The sequence below is a fragment of the Equus caballus genome, chromosome 5 (genome assembly GCF_041296265.1).
Source record: "Equus caballus isolate H_3958 breed thoroughbred chromosome 5, TB-T2T, whole genome shotgun sequence".
Taxonomy (NCBI): Eukaryota; Metazoa; Chordata; class Mammalia; order Perissodactyla; family Equidae; genus Equus; species Equus caballus.
This window is the reverse complement of record NC_091688.1, coordinates 15,695,967-15,713,629: the sequence shown is the minus strand read 5'-3', so window position 1 is coordinate 15,713,629 and position 17,663 is coordinate 15,695,967. Positions and strand designations below refer to the sequence as shown.

Genomic DNA, 17,663 nt, shown 5'->3' with positions numbered 1-17,663 from the left:
GAAGAGGAAGAGACACCCAAGCTTCCCCTCCCCGCCATGTGAGGGTGTAGTAACAAGGCAGCCGTCTGCAAACCAGGAGGAGGGCTCTCCCCAAAACCCAGCCATGCTGGCACCCTGATCTCAGACTTCCCAGCCTCCAGAACTGTGAGAAATAAACATCTGTTGCTTAAGCCACCTAGTCTGCAGGATTTTGTTACAGCAGCCCAAGCTAAGACATATGCATAACAGTCTGGGTCTGCACAAAGATAGGGAGCCAATGAAGCAAGAAGGGAGGTGCCGGTGGCATTTTACTGACCCTTAGGGACGAGAACAGGGGGCCTGTGGCAGGGACCAGCAGCTGTTCAATGGGGAGGAGCTGGATTTACTCTAACTCAGAAATTCATGCTGGTGATCACCTCTGCCCTTCTCACCTTTCCCCTAGGCCCAGGCTGAGTTTGCCCCAATTTAAACATTACATTATCAGGAACACCTGCCCAGCTGGTAGCCAGAACTGGGTTTTCAAAGCTGTAAATAAAGAGGCATTTATGGGAACCACATATTTGGACTGAGGTTCCCAAATCTGGATGCACCCGGGAACCTCCTGGGGAGCTTTCAGATATACCCATGCCCTCCCCTCAAGATCTGTCCTCAGCTGACCTGGGCTGCTACCTGGGCAATAGGATTTTTTAAAGCTCCTGGTGGTGGGGGGGGGTGGGCAGTTGGGGAGTTGTGGGGGGGCGGGGATACTGGTGTTCAACCACAGCTGAGGACCGCTGGCCTGGAACTGGGTAGGACAAAGGAAAACGTTCTTGCTGCCCAAAGGGCTGAATCTGGGGACAGAGGGCTGTCAGCCCTTATCCATACCCAGCACCAGCACCTTGGCAAACTTCAAAGCCTGCTGTTCTGACAGCTTTGGGAACCGCTTCCCCTTTCCTTGAAGGAAGAGTGTAGGTCTTCTCTGAAATCAGAAAAGAGGAAGCACACAGTGCTTGTCAGCAAAGCTAGCAATGCTCCCACAGTGGGTGAGGGGAGCTTCCCCTTCTCCTGACATGGACAGAGTTAAAGGCCAGCAGCCTAGAATTCAGGGCGGTATGAGGAGGCACTTCAGTTCCCCATGTGCATGGCCTCACGTGGAAATGACCAGACAACATAAGTTCTGTTAAACCTTAAGCCCTCGCGTGTAAAAACCACTTCCCCCTTTTTCCCATCTGTCTCTCCCTATCCGCCACCCCCACCTCTGTCCCCACTGTTCTCTAAATCCTGGTCCAGCTTGGCTCACTCACACCTCCCAACTCCCTCCTCATCACTGCCCTGCCTAGCACCTGCAGGCACCTGGCCGGTGCTCCTGCCCCCTGCCTCCCCCACACCACCCTTCCCAGCCCTCACCCTGCCACCCCTGCCAGTTCAGGGTCCTGGGTGCTCATTTCCTCGGCCAGGACCCAGGCTAAGGCCTGAGTTTGCAGCAGGCCCTGCAGAGGCTGCCCGCGCTGGTGGCTCCCCACCCCAGACCTTCTCGCGGAAGGTGGAATTGTCTTCCTAAGCCGCCATGTGTTGACTGAGGCATCTTCCTGTGTTCGTGACTCCCAGTTGCTGATTACATAAACCCCACCTCCTCAGCAGAAGCTTCAGGTCTTCCTTTAGCTCCCCGCACCCCTTCCCTCCCCATCGCCTGTGGCTCCTGGGCTTGGGCTCTCCACCCTCACACAGGAGGTTACCAGTGCCCTCCCCTCCTCTCACCACTGGCTTCAAACTTAAAGCTCTGAGCCAAACCCAATTCCTCCTCTCCTCCTTCACGAACCCTCATTGTGTCCCACCCCCCTCATCTCCCATGCCCCAGCCACTCCTGCTCCCCATGCAAGTGTTGTCTAGGTCCTCAGGGCTCTCCTAGGGCGAGGACTGTCTGCCTTGTCACCCTCTTCTCCCTTCTCCCTTGAGTTCATCCTGGGACCCTAAGAAGGAGCAGAAGCTGAAAGAACCATGAGGTGACTGTACTCACTTCATCACCAGACTTGCCCCACTGTGCCCTGTACCTAGCAGGTACCTAGGAAAGGAAATGGTGTGGCCTGAGCAGCCCAGGAGAGAAAGCCGGAGCATCCTGGCCAAGAGGGACTGCCTGCCCACTGGGGCCCGGGGTTCTGGGGCCCTGCTTCCTAACGACAACCTGCTGCTCAGATATTCCCCTAGGACTACACATATCACCCAGCAGCAAAGATCTCGGGGCTTCCTGCCTGCCAGGTAAGTTCTTTCCTTCACTGTCAGAGCACCTGGTGATGCGGGGCCCTGCGCTGGACATAGAGGTACAAAGTTGGAGGACAGGGCCAGCCTTGTCGGGGCTCCCAGGGAAGTGGGTGCACAGACAGGTCAAGAACTGTGACCATACAGTGTGCTGATGATTGCCATGAAGCAGAAGGAGGCGGGGAAGGCACCGAGGAGAAAGATGACCTCTGCGGGCACATGGACAGCTTGAGCCTCACTCGACAGGCTGACACTCTGGCTTTGGTTCCCCTCTCCTCCCACTCAGCATCACACTCTCACATTCTCTCTTGTGTTGGGAGCTGGGTCCTGGTCCTCTACCGGCCTGTCTGCTTTTCTCTCTGACACTTGTTCACCCACGGTCCCTTCTGCTCTTACAGCTGTCACCACCCTACCCCACCCCTGGTCATCCTCAGCTTCATGCCACATAGCCAACTGCCTTTGTGACTTCTCCACCCCATGGTCACGACCCCACCTCAAGTGCATCTCCTCTCCCCATAAACTAAGGACCCCTCTGAATGTTTCTGCCCAGTATCCCGACCACCATCTCTTGCAGTGGCCATCCTTGACTCATCCTCCAGAATCCAAGCTGCCGCCAGATCTCGGCTATTCTTCTCCTGGTCCTTCCTGCCCACCCCTTCCCTACTTTCCTGCTCCAGCTGGGGACACTTGGCCTAAGTCCAAGCCTCTCACTTGGCCTGACCTGTTTACCCCACAACACCCTCAGCATCCTATCACTCCGTCTCACACAGGGCTGCTAAGAAAATCACCCTGAGACCCTGCCCTGCATATGTCACTGCCCACCCCTCTCAAAAACCTTCAGAAGTCTCCATTGCCCACAGGACTCTGCATTCAAAGATGCTCCCCCTCTGACCCCCTCCAGCATCCTTTCTCCTTCCTGCACACAGAAGCCCTCCACCCCTCAGGCTGTTGCCTTCCTGGAGTGCCTTCTCCTCTTTCTCTCTATTAGGTGAGTGGGATCCTTCCTTTGAGAGCCAGAGCAAGCCCCACCTCCTCCAGGAAGCCTTCCTGAGAGCCCCAAGCATCAGTGTGCCCCTTCCCCAGCACTCCCATGGCACTGGCTGTCTGTGATACTCCCTCCCTCAGAGCAGCCGCTGCCTGGAGAGTCTAAATTGTCTTTCTGTGCACAGTCCTGTCTCCTCACACACGGTCGGTCCCTCTCAGGCTGGAACCATGGCTTCCTCTGAGCTGAACCACCGGCACAGTGGGCTGCACAGACAGAGAATTTCTCTAAGATCATGCTGCGTACTCAGGGTGTTCTGTTCAACAATTTGCTGTCCCCATCCCCCCTTTTGGAAAGTGGTCTTCAGAAGGCCAGAGACCTGCTCCATCCCATGACGTGCCAAAGCAAATGGGACACTGGAATGAGAGGAAAGGTGCCTGACTTGTCCTGCCCCGTCAACCAGAGAGGGCCATGTATGCTCAGAGCTCAGCACCGAGCATCACAAGCATCCCCTCGAAGGAAGACAAGAAGGATGCCCCCTCCTCTAGGGCTTAGAGCCAAGCTGACTTGGCAGTCCTTAAGAGACCACGCCATCCCTCACTGACGGAGGAGGCACTGGCGTGAGCCAACTTACTGGGTCCAAATTCCCACCCAGGCAGCCCTGCCTGAAGGTCCAGAGGAGTTTCCCAGGTTCCTGGGCCTTGGCTGATCTGGAGGGAGGCTGGGGAAACCTCCCTTTCAGGTCTTAAGTCAGAACCTAACACACAGTTGATAAATGGCGGCTGATGCTGTGGTTGCTACAGGATGCTGTGGTTGTGTGGAGGTTGTGTGGTTCTGCAGATGTGGTTGTTGCTGTTGTGTGCTTGTGTGGTTACTGCAGTTACAATTATTGCAGTTGTAGCTGTGTGGTCATGTGGTTGTGGTTGATGCCATTGTGGTTGATGCAGTTGTGGTTGCTGTGGAGTTTGTGGTCATGTCAGTTGTGTGGTTCTTGCAGTTGTGGTTGTGCGGCTGTGTGGTTGTGGCAGGTATCCTGGCTCTTCCTTCACAGCCTGAGGAGCAGCCAGCACTCTGGAGGGGTGGCCTCTTGACACCTGACACCGTCTCATCTCAGAGCCAGGCTGTGCTCAGGAAAACAGAAAGGAAATCTCCTGGTGAGCGGATCTTGGAAGCACGAACTTCCCCAGCCCACAGCCCTCTCTCTTTGGCTGTCATTGACTCGCCAGCATGGCTGTGTAGGCCACTCATCCGGAGCTGGAGTGAGGTCCAAGTGCTCGAAACCCTGAGGGTTCTCCTCTGCGCAGCGCCATGTCCATTTCCAAGAACACTTTCCGGTGCAGAAACCCATTACCTGCAACCCTAAAAATAGACCCTGCCCAATGCCGCTACCCTGAGATGTGTCAAGCAAGCCTGGCCAGACAGTGCTGATAGTTTGGTGGGGGGCAACAAACAAGCAGGATTCTGCTGGGGGCGGGGGGGGCGGTGCATGATGGGAAGACATGACTCGCCTCAGGTCATAGCGGAGGCCCAAGTGGAGTGCCCAGCCGGATGCCCACCTCCTTGACCCTGGGCCCAGAGTCAGCATGAGGCAGGCATGAGCATCTCCTTGCCACCTCCACCTATCACTCTTACAAGGGCCCCATGGGTGGATCAGAGCCATGGTGAGACTGAGGTTTCGCCAGCATGGCAGGCAGAGACTCTCGGTTTTTGGTACCCAGGATGGAATTTTATATCTGCCTCAAGAAACCCGGGTCCTGTACAATATATCCCCTTCCTTGAATCGTGCTCCCAATCAGAAATTTGTTTCTTTTAAATGTATTGGTAGATAATACTTCCCATGGTCCAATAATCAAATGTACAAAAGGGAATACAGTGAAATACGCCCTCCCATACCTTTCCCTTAGCCACCCAGAGATAGCTCATGAATATCCAAGCAAAGATGCACATGTATCCATAGGAGGGTCCACGGATGGTGCTAAGAGTAAACTCTGGAGCCAGATTGCCTGAGTTCAAGACCCAGCACTGCCCCTTTCCAGCTGGCACATGACCTTGGGCAACTTCTCTGTGCCCCAGTCACCTCCATCTGCAGAACAGAATACAATCATAGTACCTGCCTCATAGGATTGGAGCGAGGTTAAAAACACGTATAAGCTCTCCCTGTCGCGGATGTTCTTTCTTTCCTGTTTTACAGAAATGATAGCATACTGTTTTGCACATACTGTTCTGCACATACTGTTCTGCACCCTATTTTTTTCACTTTCAAGTGTATCTGGATGTTCATTAGCCCATTTAGAGCTGTGTTGTATTCCATTGCCTCAATGCACCATAATGTATTTAGCCAGTCCTTTTTGATGGACATTTTGGTGGTTCCAGCCTTTTACGAGCAATACTGCAATGAATAAGTTTGTAAATACTGCATATTTTTTTACACCTCTGTCGTGCCACATAATTATCATTTTTTTGTGATAAGAACAATTACGATCTAGTCTCTTAGCACCTTTGAAGTTAATACCACAGTATTGTTGTCTATAATTTCTATGCTGTGCATCAGATCTCCAGGACTTATCTATCTACTGGTTGCAAGTTTGCACCCTTAAACATCTCCCCAAATATATTCTATATTTTGACCAAAAGTGCTTAGGATAAATTCCTAGAAGTAGAATGTTGGTCAACAGGTGTGGGCATTTGTTATTTTTGCCTTCCACAGAGGTTGTACAGATTCAATGTTCCATTGGCAACACATGAGTTTCTGTCCCCCATACCTTTACCAACATAGTGTGTAAACAAAGTTTTTATCTTTATCAGTTTGGTAAGTGAAAAATGGCAAATACTATCTCTCTGTAGTTTTATTTTACAATTCCTCTTATTACGGGTAATGAGAAGCATCTTCTTATATGTTTATAAATCATTTGTGTTTCTTTTTCTGTGAACTCTGTTCATGTCGTTTGCCCATTTGCTTATGATACAGTTAGTCATTTTTCTTATGGTTAATAAAGGCCTCTGTGTATTAGAAATATTACCATATTTTTCCTAGTTCGACATTACTCTTTAGAATTTGCTTTTACTAGCTTTTCCATACATAATTTTTAATACAATAGAAGTTATTTTTTTTATGGTTTCTGTATTTTGTGTCAAACTTTGAAATGACTTTGAAAGTTCTTCCTTATTCCAAAATAGTCATTTGACAATTTTTTTAGACTCCCATAGTTTCTTCTAGCATTTTTAAAAATGTAAATCACTGATTGTTCCTGGTATGTATCCTGATATAAGAAATGAGGTATGGATCCAACTTAATTTTTTTCCAGATGGCACCCAGTTGTCTCAACACCATTTATTGAATAATTCATCTTTTTTTTCCAATGATTTGAAATGCCATCATTATCATAAGCTAAATTCCCAATAAGTTTTGTTCTATTTCTGGACTTCCTATTTTGTTCCAACTACAAGATGTCCTACACAATTTTAATTATTCTAGTTTTATAATACACATTATATCTTATAAGGTTAGTTTCCCATTCATTTTTCAGCTTCTTCTTCCATATGAACTGTTAGTTTTATTGGTATTTATTTTCATTTTTAGGTTAACTAAGATAAAACTGACATTGAATATGTCATTGAATACGATGCTGAGTCAGTTTTCGGCGAATTATATTTTCCCAGAAGAGTATCCACCATATCAGGTTTTACAAAGTTAGGGGGTTCCCAAGATGACCCTCAGATTCAATAATTTGCTAGAAGGACTCATAGAACTTGCCAAAAGCTGTTGTACTCATGGTTACAGTTTATTATGGTGAAAGGATATGGTTCACATCAGCTAAGTAAAGACATTCATAGGGCAGAGTCCAGGAAAGTTCCAAGCACAGAGCTTCCAACTGTCCTCTCCCAGTGGAGCCATGGACAACAGACCTTCCCCGGAAACAACATGCAGCAATACACTCAGAGTATTGCCCACCAGGGAAGCTCACCTGAGCCTTGGTGTGCAGAGTTTCGATTGGGGTTCAAACACACAGACCTGACTGACTGCCCACATGGCTGACCTTTAGTCTCCAAATCCTCCAGAGATGGAGGGAACACTGTATGGTCCAAAACTCCCATCATAAATCACATTGTTAAACTGTCAGGTGTGGCCAGAGGCCCGAGGTCAACAAAGACACTCTTATCAGGTGGGATATTCCAAGGGCCTAGAGGTTACCTCCCAGGAGCCAGGGACTAAGGCCAGATCTCTCTTTGGGTGAGGTTAATTTTTTTAACTACACAAGTGTTAAAAGTTATTTATATGGAGTTGAGCAAAATAGTTTCTAAGGATTCTTTTAATCCCCTCCATCTGTGGTTATTTCTCCCTCAGCATCTTCCTTCTTTTTTCTTGACAAGGTTAGCTGACAATTTATAAACCTTATTGTTTTTTCAAAGAATTAGCTTTGAATTTATTTATTAGTTGTTTATTACAATTTACTAATTATAAAACTCTTCTTGTCTTACAATTCATCCATTTCTGCTTTAACGGTTATTAATTTCTTCTTTCTACTTTCCTTAGGTTTATTACCTTCTTTCAAACTACTGCAGTTGGATGCATTTGTTTTTCATTCCTGTTTAATTTTTTATTAATTTATTATAAGGCTATGTGTACTAGTCAGGGTTCTCCAGAGAAACAGAATCCATAGGCTATATAAATAAATTTATTATAAGGAACTGGCACATGCAATTATGGAGGCTCAGAATTCCCAAGATCTGCAGACAGCAAGCTGGAGACGCAGGAGAGCCGATGGTGTAAGTTCCAGCTCGAGGCCGAATCCAAAGGCAGAAGAGGACCAATGTCCCAGCTCAAAGACAGTCCAGCAGAGACAAAGAATTCTTTCTTACTCAGCCTTTTATTCTATTCAGGCCTTCAACAGATTGGGTGAGGCCCACGGGCATCGGGAAGGGCCAGGCGCTTCACTCAGTCTGCCAATTCCAATATTAACCCCATCCAGAAACACCCTCACAGACATACCCAGAACAATGCTTCACCAAGTCCCTGGGCACCCTGTGGCCCAATCCAGTTGACACACAAAATGCCACTGTGCATTCTTCTCTGGCACTGCTTGATTCTGATAAGTAATGTTTTCCTTATCAGTTATTTTACAGATAATCAGCCCATCTCGAAAGTGCCTTGTGGCTTACAGCAGGAATGTTTTGCTACTAGATTTTGGCCAGGCAATAAGTACAATGACTTGCCTGTTCAAATAAGGTTGTCCCGATTCGATTCTCGTGAAGCCAATACAAAGGTGAACCAGGACCTCCGCAGGGCCCAGAAGTTGCTTTGAAAGGATTCTCTCAGAACTAGAAAAACTCACTTAAATATCAGTGGAAACATGCACCTACTTGCCTAGATGGGTTTCTTAACAACCAGCATCAAGAGTTCCCCTGTTAATCCTCAAATCTAAGAGGGAAAAAAGAAGCCACCTTTTCTCCTCCATCCAAATGGTCATAAATAACCATATTATTAACAAACATTATAAGGGCTACCATCATACCATCTAATATGTGTTTCCAGGGCTTTATATGTCATTTTATCTAATTTTGGCATGAGTGATAGAGATATCCTACTCTACATCTTAAAGACGAGAAAACTAAGCCTGAGAGAGTTTACATGACTTACCTAAGATCACACCTCTTTTTAAGCAGAGGAGCAAGGATTTCACACAGGCTCTGTCTGATTTAAAGCCTATGCATTTTGGGGGAGATGCCTCTCTTGTCTTTCCTCTGCCCCAACTTGCAGCAATAAGATGGTTCTGCCTCCCTTAACAAAATTTATCTTCCAGGCAGAGAGAGTAGGTCTGCCACAGTCCACTCTTGATTAGGGAGAAGTCCAGCCCGGAATTCTGGAACTGAGATGCAGCAGGCACCAGCCGTGGAAAGCCTTGGCCTGCAGAAGCCATATGGATGAAGAAGACTCTGAGCCAAGCACTAATGAAGAGAAAGATGAGGGAGATCAGGGCAGGGGCTGAGAGAGTAGAGGGCAGGCACAGCTGCTTCAGGAGGGGGACACTGACCACAGGGCCTGCATGTGCCGGACCCACCCGTCACCCATGCCAAGCCCATGGAGTTCATCTCAGCCATCTGGCAACTGCCCTCTAATAAAATGAGCACAGGACTTCCTATATTGAAGGTTTCAGTTGGTGTCGTAGCCAAGCCTCAGCGGGAACAGGAGAAGATGACCACATGGGGGCTGGAGGCCCCGATAGCAGTAGCCAGAGCCCACCGGTACATCTCAGAGCGCCTGCCAACTGGGCAGATTATCAGAACCCTGCTGCAAAGAGATAAGGAACGACCCGATCAGCCCTCGGAGGGCAGGGCTTTATTTAGCAGCCTGAGTAGGCTGCGAGGGAATGTCCTGGCTGGAGGCCTCGCTCAAGCCCCAGCAGAGAGGGGAGTGGGCAGCTGAGAAGAGGACGCTTTAGAAATAACCCCATGTGTGCTGATCTGCTCAGCAGCCTTGTCCTGGCAAGGCCCGAGAGCTCAGGGAGGACGGGTCATTTAGAAATAATTTTTATTTTCCTTATGCGTCTCTATTTTTTCCAAGTTTTCTGCGATGAACGTAAACTCCTTTTATCATCAGCAAATGTGAGTACAATTTTAAGAAAAGAAAGGCACGAAAGGAATTCCTTTGGTTGGGAATTCTAGTGATTGTCTTCACCCTGCTCACTGATCCCCAGTCCTGACTGGTCCTCTCGCCGCTTCGCTGGTCTCTCCCTGGGGAGCCCTCCAAGTGAGGCACGGGTTCTCTCAGCTCCTCTGGGCTTCCTGCATTCCCCATACCCTCCCCGCCCCCACAGGCTCAAAGGACGCTGTTCTTGGCTTTGTTGTCTTTGGATAAGGCGACCACGCCCCTCATCGCTGCTGGGGTGCAGAAGGGTCACTCAGGTGCGTCGGTCCTGCCTGCTTTCTGGCCCCCTGACGCTAGCTTAGTAATGGGAAAAAAGCCATGGAGTCCCCGTACAGAGTGTGTTTTGCACTCTTTGTGCCTCAGGCTCCTTATCTATGAAGTGGGTATATTAACAGCACGCGCCTCAGAGAGGTGCTATTAAGATTAAAATAAGGCAGAGGATATAGAATGCGTGACACACTGGAAATGCCCAATTAAACATTAACTGATTGTCAGTCCACTGTGCCTCCTCCACTCCCACCCGCCCCCTGAATGACCATATCTACCAAACTTGGCCAAGACGGCTTTCATTGTTTCCAAAAATAACTCGTTCCAGGAGGTGTGAGGATTCACCGCCCGACTCTGGCACTGATTCAAAGCAGCAGTTTCAGAAATGCTCTGAGAGGTGACAGGCTCCTTGGAACACGAGCCTTCAAAGTGCCTCCTTATAAGGCGGCTGTCCTCATTTGGACCGTGAGTCACCGCAGGGCCGCTGGAGAAACAGATACTGGAATAAACACGTTCCTTCGTAGTAATGACCTCACGGCGGCTGAGTTCAGCTCATGATTCTGGGGCAGGTTTCAGGAGACGCAAGTAGGTGAAATAGCAATCAATCCCTATTTTTCGAGCAAGTGTTATGTGCAAAAAGGCACTGTGCTAAGATTCAAAACCGGAACATAAAAACAAAAGATGGAAGTCTCTGTTGAGGAAGCAAAATGCAGGTACAGAAATGGAGAGCTCACCCAGCACAGCAGGACGCGATCCATGCAGGTGATAAGGTGGAGGGCTTGGAAGACGGTTTCTGCTGGGTTCTAGAGGTCAAAGCAGGCCTCGTGGAGGAAACGAATGTCATAATCAGTGGGCATCAGGGCTTGTAGTATCCTGGCGCGGTCAGCATAGTCTGAGAGAAAGGGTCTCACATGTGGATGCCGACAAGGCACAGTGTTGTACACACCCAGTACATCGTCTTCTTTGGTCCTGACAACAGTGTTGTGTGGGGTTCTCATTCCCATTGCACAGATTGGAAAACAGTGGCTCAGAGAAGCTCAGAGAGGTTAAGTTCTATGCCCAAAGTCACACACAGCAGAGGCAGAATTCAAACCAAGTTCTACCTGCCCCACAGTCCCTGTTCTTGCTTCTATCACCTGGCACTGCTAAGACCTCCCTTAAATCTGGCTCCCAGAACAGACCTGGGCTGTCTGTGACCGGGAATGGGGCTGTGGACTTCCAACAGGGAGGATGCTGCCCAGCGTAGCTGGCAAATTCTTTGGAGATATATTGACCTCATTTTGCCTGCCAGTTTCATGGGATAAGATGGGATGACTTCTAAAGCCTCGATCAAAGTAACAATTTTGACAGTTTTAAATATTTAAGCCCCTCCTTCCACTTTGTAGTATTTTTCCCAGTTCAGCAACTCACCCATTTTATCACCACAACAACCCGTAACAAGCAGCAGGGACTTTTCAGGAATGACACAGGAATAATTTTCCAAAGGTGACCTTTGCCTCCAGCTTTAAATCATTCCAACCTGGAGGATTTTTTTTGATGCAATAAACAGCACCTGCCGGTTAGCACTGGGAAAGTCCCCAGATGCATGTAGGTGTGGCTGACACTGGCACCAAGATATTGCCCATGACCTTGGTGTCATGGCCAAAGTCCACCGACACCAATATTACACAAAACCTAAGCATCACCCCCTGAAGGCATCAACCAGCAATTATTGAGCACCAAGCTCATGGCTCTCAAAACCAGTTTGAAATTACAATCCAGTAACCATTAATTTAACCCAGCTCAGACTGTATAAGTATATGCTAATCATGAAAGGACACTGGAAAGCTCTTTAGAAGGAACAGTGTTATGGACTGAATTGTGTCCCCTAAAATCCATATGTTGAAGCCCTAACCCCCAACGTGACTGTATTTGGAGACAGGGCCTTTCGGGAGGTAATTAAGGTTAAATGAGGTCGTAAGGTGGGGCCCTAATCCGACAGGCCTGGGTTCCTCTAAGAAGAAGAAGAGCTCCAGGAGACGGTGCTGTGTCTCTGCACGTGCACAGAAAAGAGGCCGCGTGAGGAGGGCTCAGCGAGAAGGCAGCTGTCTGTGAGCCAAGAAGAGGCCTGCCCAGAAACCAACCCCAGTGGCACCTGGATCTTGGACTTCCAGCCTCCAGAGCTGTGAGAAAATAAACTTCTGTTGTTAAGCCATCCCGTATTTAGATATAGCAGCCGGAGCTGACTAATACAAACAGGAACTCAGGCCGTCAGGGAGCCATGAAACCGCTACCCAGGAAACAGGGCAGGGTAGGACAGGCCATGATGAGCTGGTTAGACCTTTGCTCTCCCTCTGGGAGCCCAGTGTGGGGAGAGGCAGAAAGAGATACCATCCCTCTTTCATGAGTTTATTAATAGTAAACCTGATTCCGGGGCTGAGACTTAGGTGCGCAGTACCAGTGGGCTTCCTCACCCTGCCTCTCGGGTGAGGCACACGCCCTCCCAGGTGCTGGCGCGGCTGCATCACTGCAGGTCTCCCACTGCAGGGCAGGCCCCGCGGAACTGGGCTCCCAGCTGACAGCTGATGATAACCTACGCTCTCTGGAGGCAGCAGATCCTAAGAGAGAGTGAGGAAGGACTGAGCTAGGTACTCTCAGCTGCTTTTTGTAAGCTCACTAAGCAGTTAAACTACTGGCGAGAATAGAGCAAGGGACAGAGAGAAGCCAGGAGAACTCCCTCCATATGGAAACGTGAAGAGAGGGGAAAGAAAATTCCTCCCAACACTCATCCCAATTCCATTCCAGGCACACACACATCCCTCTTCAAGCCTCTCCAGTATAGTATTATGTGTGTCTGGCTTCCAAATGGACACTAAAATTCACAGCTGGCATCAAATTTCCTGTTATTACACACATACACATACCTACACAATCTTGGGACATATCCCACATGGACGGTAAAAATGTCCAGTTGCTGAAGATGAGTGAGCTCGTTTGGGGCCGTTTCAGAAGGGGACAGTAAACATTTACTGAGCCTGGCTTGCAGTCTGGATCCAGTCACTTCCTCCTTTGCTGGAAGATGGGTCCGTTCATTCATTGCTCATTCAACAAATATTTGCTGAATGCTTACTGTGTACCACACATCGTGTTAAACTGATTGACCAAGAAACTAAAAATCCAGAGATGTTGGCAAACAGCAGGCCTGAACCAGCTATTTACCCAGGCCAGACACTTGCCCATCATCCTTGACTCCTCCCCATCCCTCAAGCCCCTTATCCACCCAATCACCAAGTCCTGATATTCCATCCTTCTGCATCTGAAATCCCTCTATTTCTTCCCACCCCCTCTGCCGTTCCTTGGTCTAGGCCACCATGTTCTCTTCCTTGGATGTCTACAGCAACCACCTAATTGCTTTGCCTGCCTCCAGACTTGCTCTCATTCAGTCTAATTGCCATACCACAGTGCATGGTAAGAAATACGGCCTCACCTAAAGAGAGATCCAGCCTTTGTCAGGGCTCCTTGGAGGTAACCTCTAAACTCTTGCAGTTTCCACAGTGAGAAGAGTTCAGTATGGTTTCAAAGTGGACCTCTCATTTATGCTAATGAGATGAGCCTGGGTGGGGTCTGGCCATTCCAGAAAGACCAACCATGTGATTGTGGTTGGGGCTTTAGACCACGTGATATCAGCCTGACCATGAGAGAGGGGTGGGGGCCTGGACACTGAGTTCAGCCATGGGGGCAATTATTCAATCCATCATGCCCGGAAGGAAGCCTCAATAAAACCTCTGGACACTGAAGCGTGGGTGAACTTCCCTGGTTGGCAGTCCTCCTGTGTACTGTCGCCCTGCAATGCTGGGAGGCAGTGCATCCTGAGGATACAGAAGCTTCATGTTTGGAACCCTCTCAGTTGCCACTCTACTGATTGCAACTATCTTTGACTGACTCCAATTTGTATCTTTTTATTATAATAAAATTATACTCCTAAATATAACACTTTCCTAAATTTCATGAGTTGTTCTAACAAATTATCAAATCCAAGGGTAGTCATGGGAACGCCTGAATTTGTAGATGGCTGCCCTGAAGTGAAGGTGATCTTGGGGACTCCCAAACGTAGGTCTGGTGTGTGAAGTGACAGCAGGCTTGTGGGAACTGTGTTCTTAACCTCAAGCTTGGCTAACTCATTATACACAGCCAGAGGGGTTTTCAAAAATGGAACTATGATCATATCACACGTCTGCCTAAAACACTCGAGGGACGTGTTACTCTCCCTAGGATGAAGCCCAAATGCCTAAATATGCTTCCTAGACCTCTCATGATTCAGCCCCTGCAGAGCTTTCCGGTCTCACATCCCCCCATTCCCCTTGAATTTGACATCCCAGTCACACTGAGCCACTTGCCACTCCCTGAGTGCTCCATGCTCTCTCATTTTTCCAGATCTTGGAACACGTGGCCACTCATCCTATAATATTCTCTCCTCTCTACCTTTCTCCCCCACCTCTTCTCTTGGCTGACTCCCACTAGTCCTTGAGGCCCCAGCTTAGATGGCACATCTTCTGGGAATCCTTTCCATACACACCACACCAAGTCAGAGCTGGGTGCTCACTTCTCTCAGGGCACTTAGCACATGTATTGAAATGGCCTGGTTACTGGTCTGTCCCTCCGACCAGACTATGAACTTTGTGAATATGAGGTCAGTGTTCTTCCCCCATTATTTCCCCACAGTGCTTAGCAGACTAACACATAATTCCAAAGAGAGAAATGATAACTTTACTGGGGACAAACCTGGCAGACACCAATGTGACTAGTGTTGAATGAATGAACAACTGCACAGGTAGGTTTTGGAAGGCTCTCCAGTCTCCTTGATGGAGATTTGAAAGCACCCTGGTTGTATCCAATCGCCAATTACAAGTCATCTTTCAAGATGGTTCCACCCACAAGTGGTTGATCTCATCCATTTGAGGCTGATTTCTGTTGGCTTCAACTTCAAAGGATAAATTTTTTTTTTTACTTTGTCTGCAAAATTCTGAGATGTATCCCTGTCAATTGTCCTTTAGACATTTCTTCAACTGTTTCACTACTATTTTATATTTCCTATCCCACCACCTACAAGGTCTTATGGCATTTATGAAGACAGGTACATCAATAACGCATTATATTGTAAACATAAGTAATTGGATAATTTATTAAAACAATATTCATTACCAATTCATACACGCATGTGCATCTATCCATACTTTCTTATTAATCAATACTTGACCAAGCACCTGCTGGCTAGGTGAAATGGCACCTCCTTCTCCTTCCTTTTAGCTTTCAGTTAAAACAATCTACATAGCCTTCCTCTTTCTTCCTTTGCTCTTCCCTTTCTTTCTTCTTCTCTTCCCTTCCCTTCCCAGCACGGAAGAGTCAGCGCTGGGTCCCCATGGGGTACTGACAGGGAGAGAGGGCTGCCATATGGAGGTGGTTGATGGTGTACCGTTGGCACCCAAGGATGCTGGAGACAAAAGGGACAGGAAGTGGAGGTGAAAGGAGACACAGCTGGTGTGATTGGGAAACTGGTCACATTAAGCAAATAAGTAAACTTATTGAGCAAATAGGTACGGTCATGCACCACTGAATGAAAAGGATGTGTTCTGAGAAATGAGTCGTTAGGTGATTCCATCATTGTGCAAACATCGCAGAGCGCACTTACACAAGCCTAGATGGCACAGGCTACGACACACCTGAGCTCTACGGTGCTAATCTGATGGGACCACCATTGTATAAGGCATCTGTCATTGACCAAAACATCACTGCACAGCACTTGAATGTACACATATTAAGGATAATGAGAGCCAGGTTGGAGAAAGGAGTTGCAAATATGGAGAGGGAGAGAGCTATAAAAAACTTGGAAGTGGGGGCTGGCCTGGTGGCATGGCAGTTAGGTTCACATGCTCCACTTTGGCGGCCCCAGGTTCACTGGTTCAGATCCTGGGCATGGACCTAGCACCACTTATCAAGCCATGGTGTGGCAGGCATTCCACATATAAAATAGAAGAAGATGGGCGTGGATGTTAGCTCAGGGCCAATCTTCTTCAGGAAAAAGGGGAGGATTTGCGTCAGATGTTAGTTCAGGGCTAATCTTTCTCAAAAAGAAAAAAAGGAAAAAAAACTTGAAGGTGGATTGGAATTAGAGGTATAAGTAATAACTCATGGGGTTTTTTTTAATGTATAAACATAGGTAGAGATAGAAATAGTTATAGATTTAAGTGTGTGTGTGGGTGCATATGTATACATATATTTCCTAGCTCTCTGTACTAAAGGGCCTAGGAGTAATGACACTCCAGTAAGAATAAACACACTAAGTGCCCAGATCTTGGTTTCTAAATACCACCCTCCACCGAAAGGAAACAGGGCTCCTTGGAGAAAGGGCTAATTCCAGGCTGGAGCAGGAAAAGTACAAGATGAACCTGGAACATAATGTCATGCCAGAAAATAAGAAAGTGCTGGGAGAGATGGGGACCTGCCAGAAGGATGCGGGAGCCACTTTAAAGGACCACTGGCCACAACTGGGACAATTTGAACATAAAAACAAACAAGGATAGCAATGTCATACCAGCTATTGAACAAAATGAGTCCTTCCTGAAATAAATATATAAACAAACATGGAAAATGGGAAAGCTCTTTTTTACAGTAGTCTGACAACTAAGAAAAGGAGAAAGGTTGATGAAAATAGAAAACAATCATGTGGCAACTGTCAGAGTGGTGGTTGATTCCAGTAGGAGTCATCAGTGGAGGCTAAGACTGTGGATGAACGTTTGATAAAGAAGAGGAATGCCAATCCGTATAAAAGGGAGAAATGATGACTTTACATGACAGAAACCTGATAGATACCAACATGACAAGTGATCGAGATCAATATCAGCAAACAGGTGAAGCTGGTCAAAAGGTACAAACACAAAGCCAAGTATCACCAGTTGTAGGATGGGCTGACATCATGTGTTCCCCCCACCCACCCTCAGGTAATTCGCTGAGAAAAGCACAGCCTCATTTCTGTGGTATTCTTATCTACAAAGCATGACCCAAGCCTGGTCATGAGAAGACACCAGACTGACCCAGGGACATCCTACAGAATGAAAAGCCCGTACTTGTCACAAGAGTTGAGGACATGAAAGACAAGGAAAACCTAAGGAACTGCTCCAGATTGGAGAGACTGAAGAGGCACAAGGACAGTGCAAAATGTGTGTTCCTGGGTGTGATCCTGGACCAGAAATGAGGAGACATGTGGCACAGCCCAGAAATGGTGAATGGGGGTGTCCGCAGATTGGAAAGTAGTGATTATCAAAGCTCGTTCCCTGACTTGGAGGGTTGTGTGGTGAGTACGTAGGAGAATACCCTTGTTTGGGTGAGGGTACCCTCTTTTGGAGGAAATATACACTGGAATATTTAGAAGTGATAGTGCATGGTATCTGCTCTCAAATGGTTCAGAAAAGACTAACGATGAGTACATATATACACACACACACAGAGACATATATATACATGTACATATATACACATTGTGCAGGCGCATACAGAAAGAGAGAGAATGAGAGAGAG

General features: G+C 47.8%; 1 long non-coding RNA gene across 2 annotated transcripts in view; it reads right to left on the bottom strand.

The window, feature by feature from the left end:
• The window catches only part of LOC111773459 (uncharacterized), a 34,602-nt gene that overhangs the window by 6,510 nt on the left and 10,429 nt on the right, over positions 1-17,663 (bottom strand). The gene's annotated exons all lie outside the window — the stretch shown is intronic.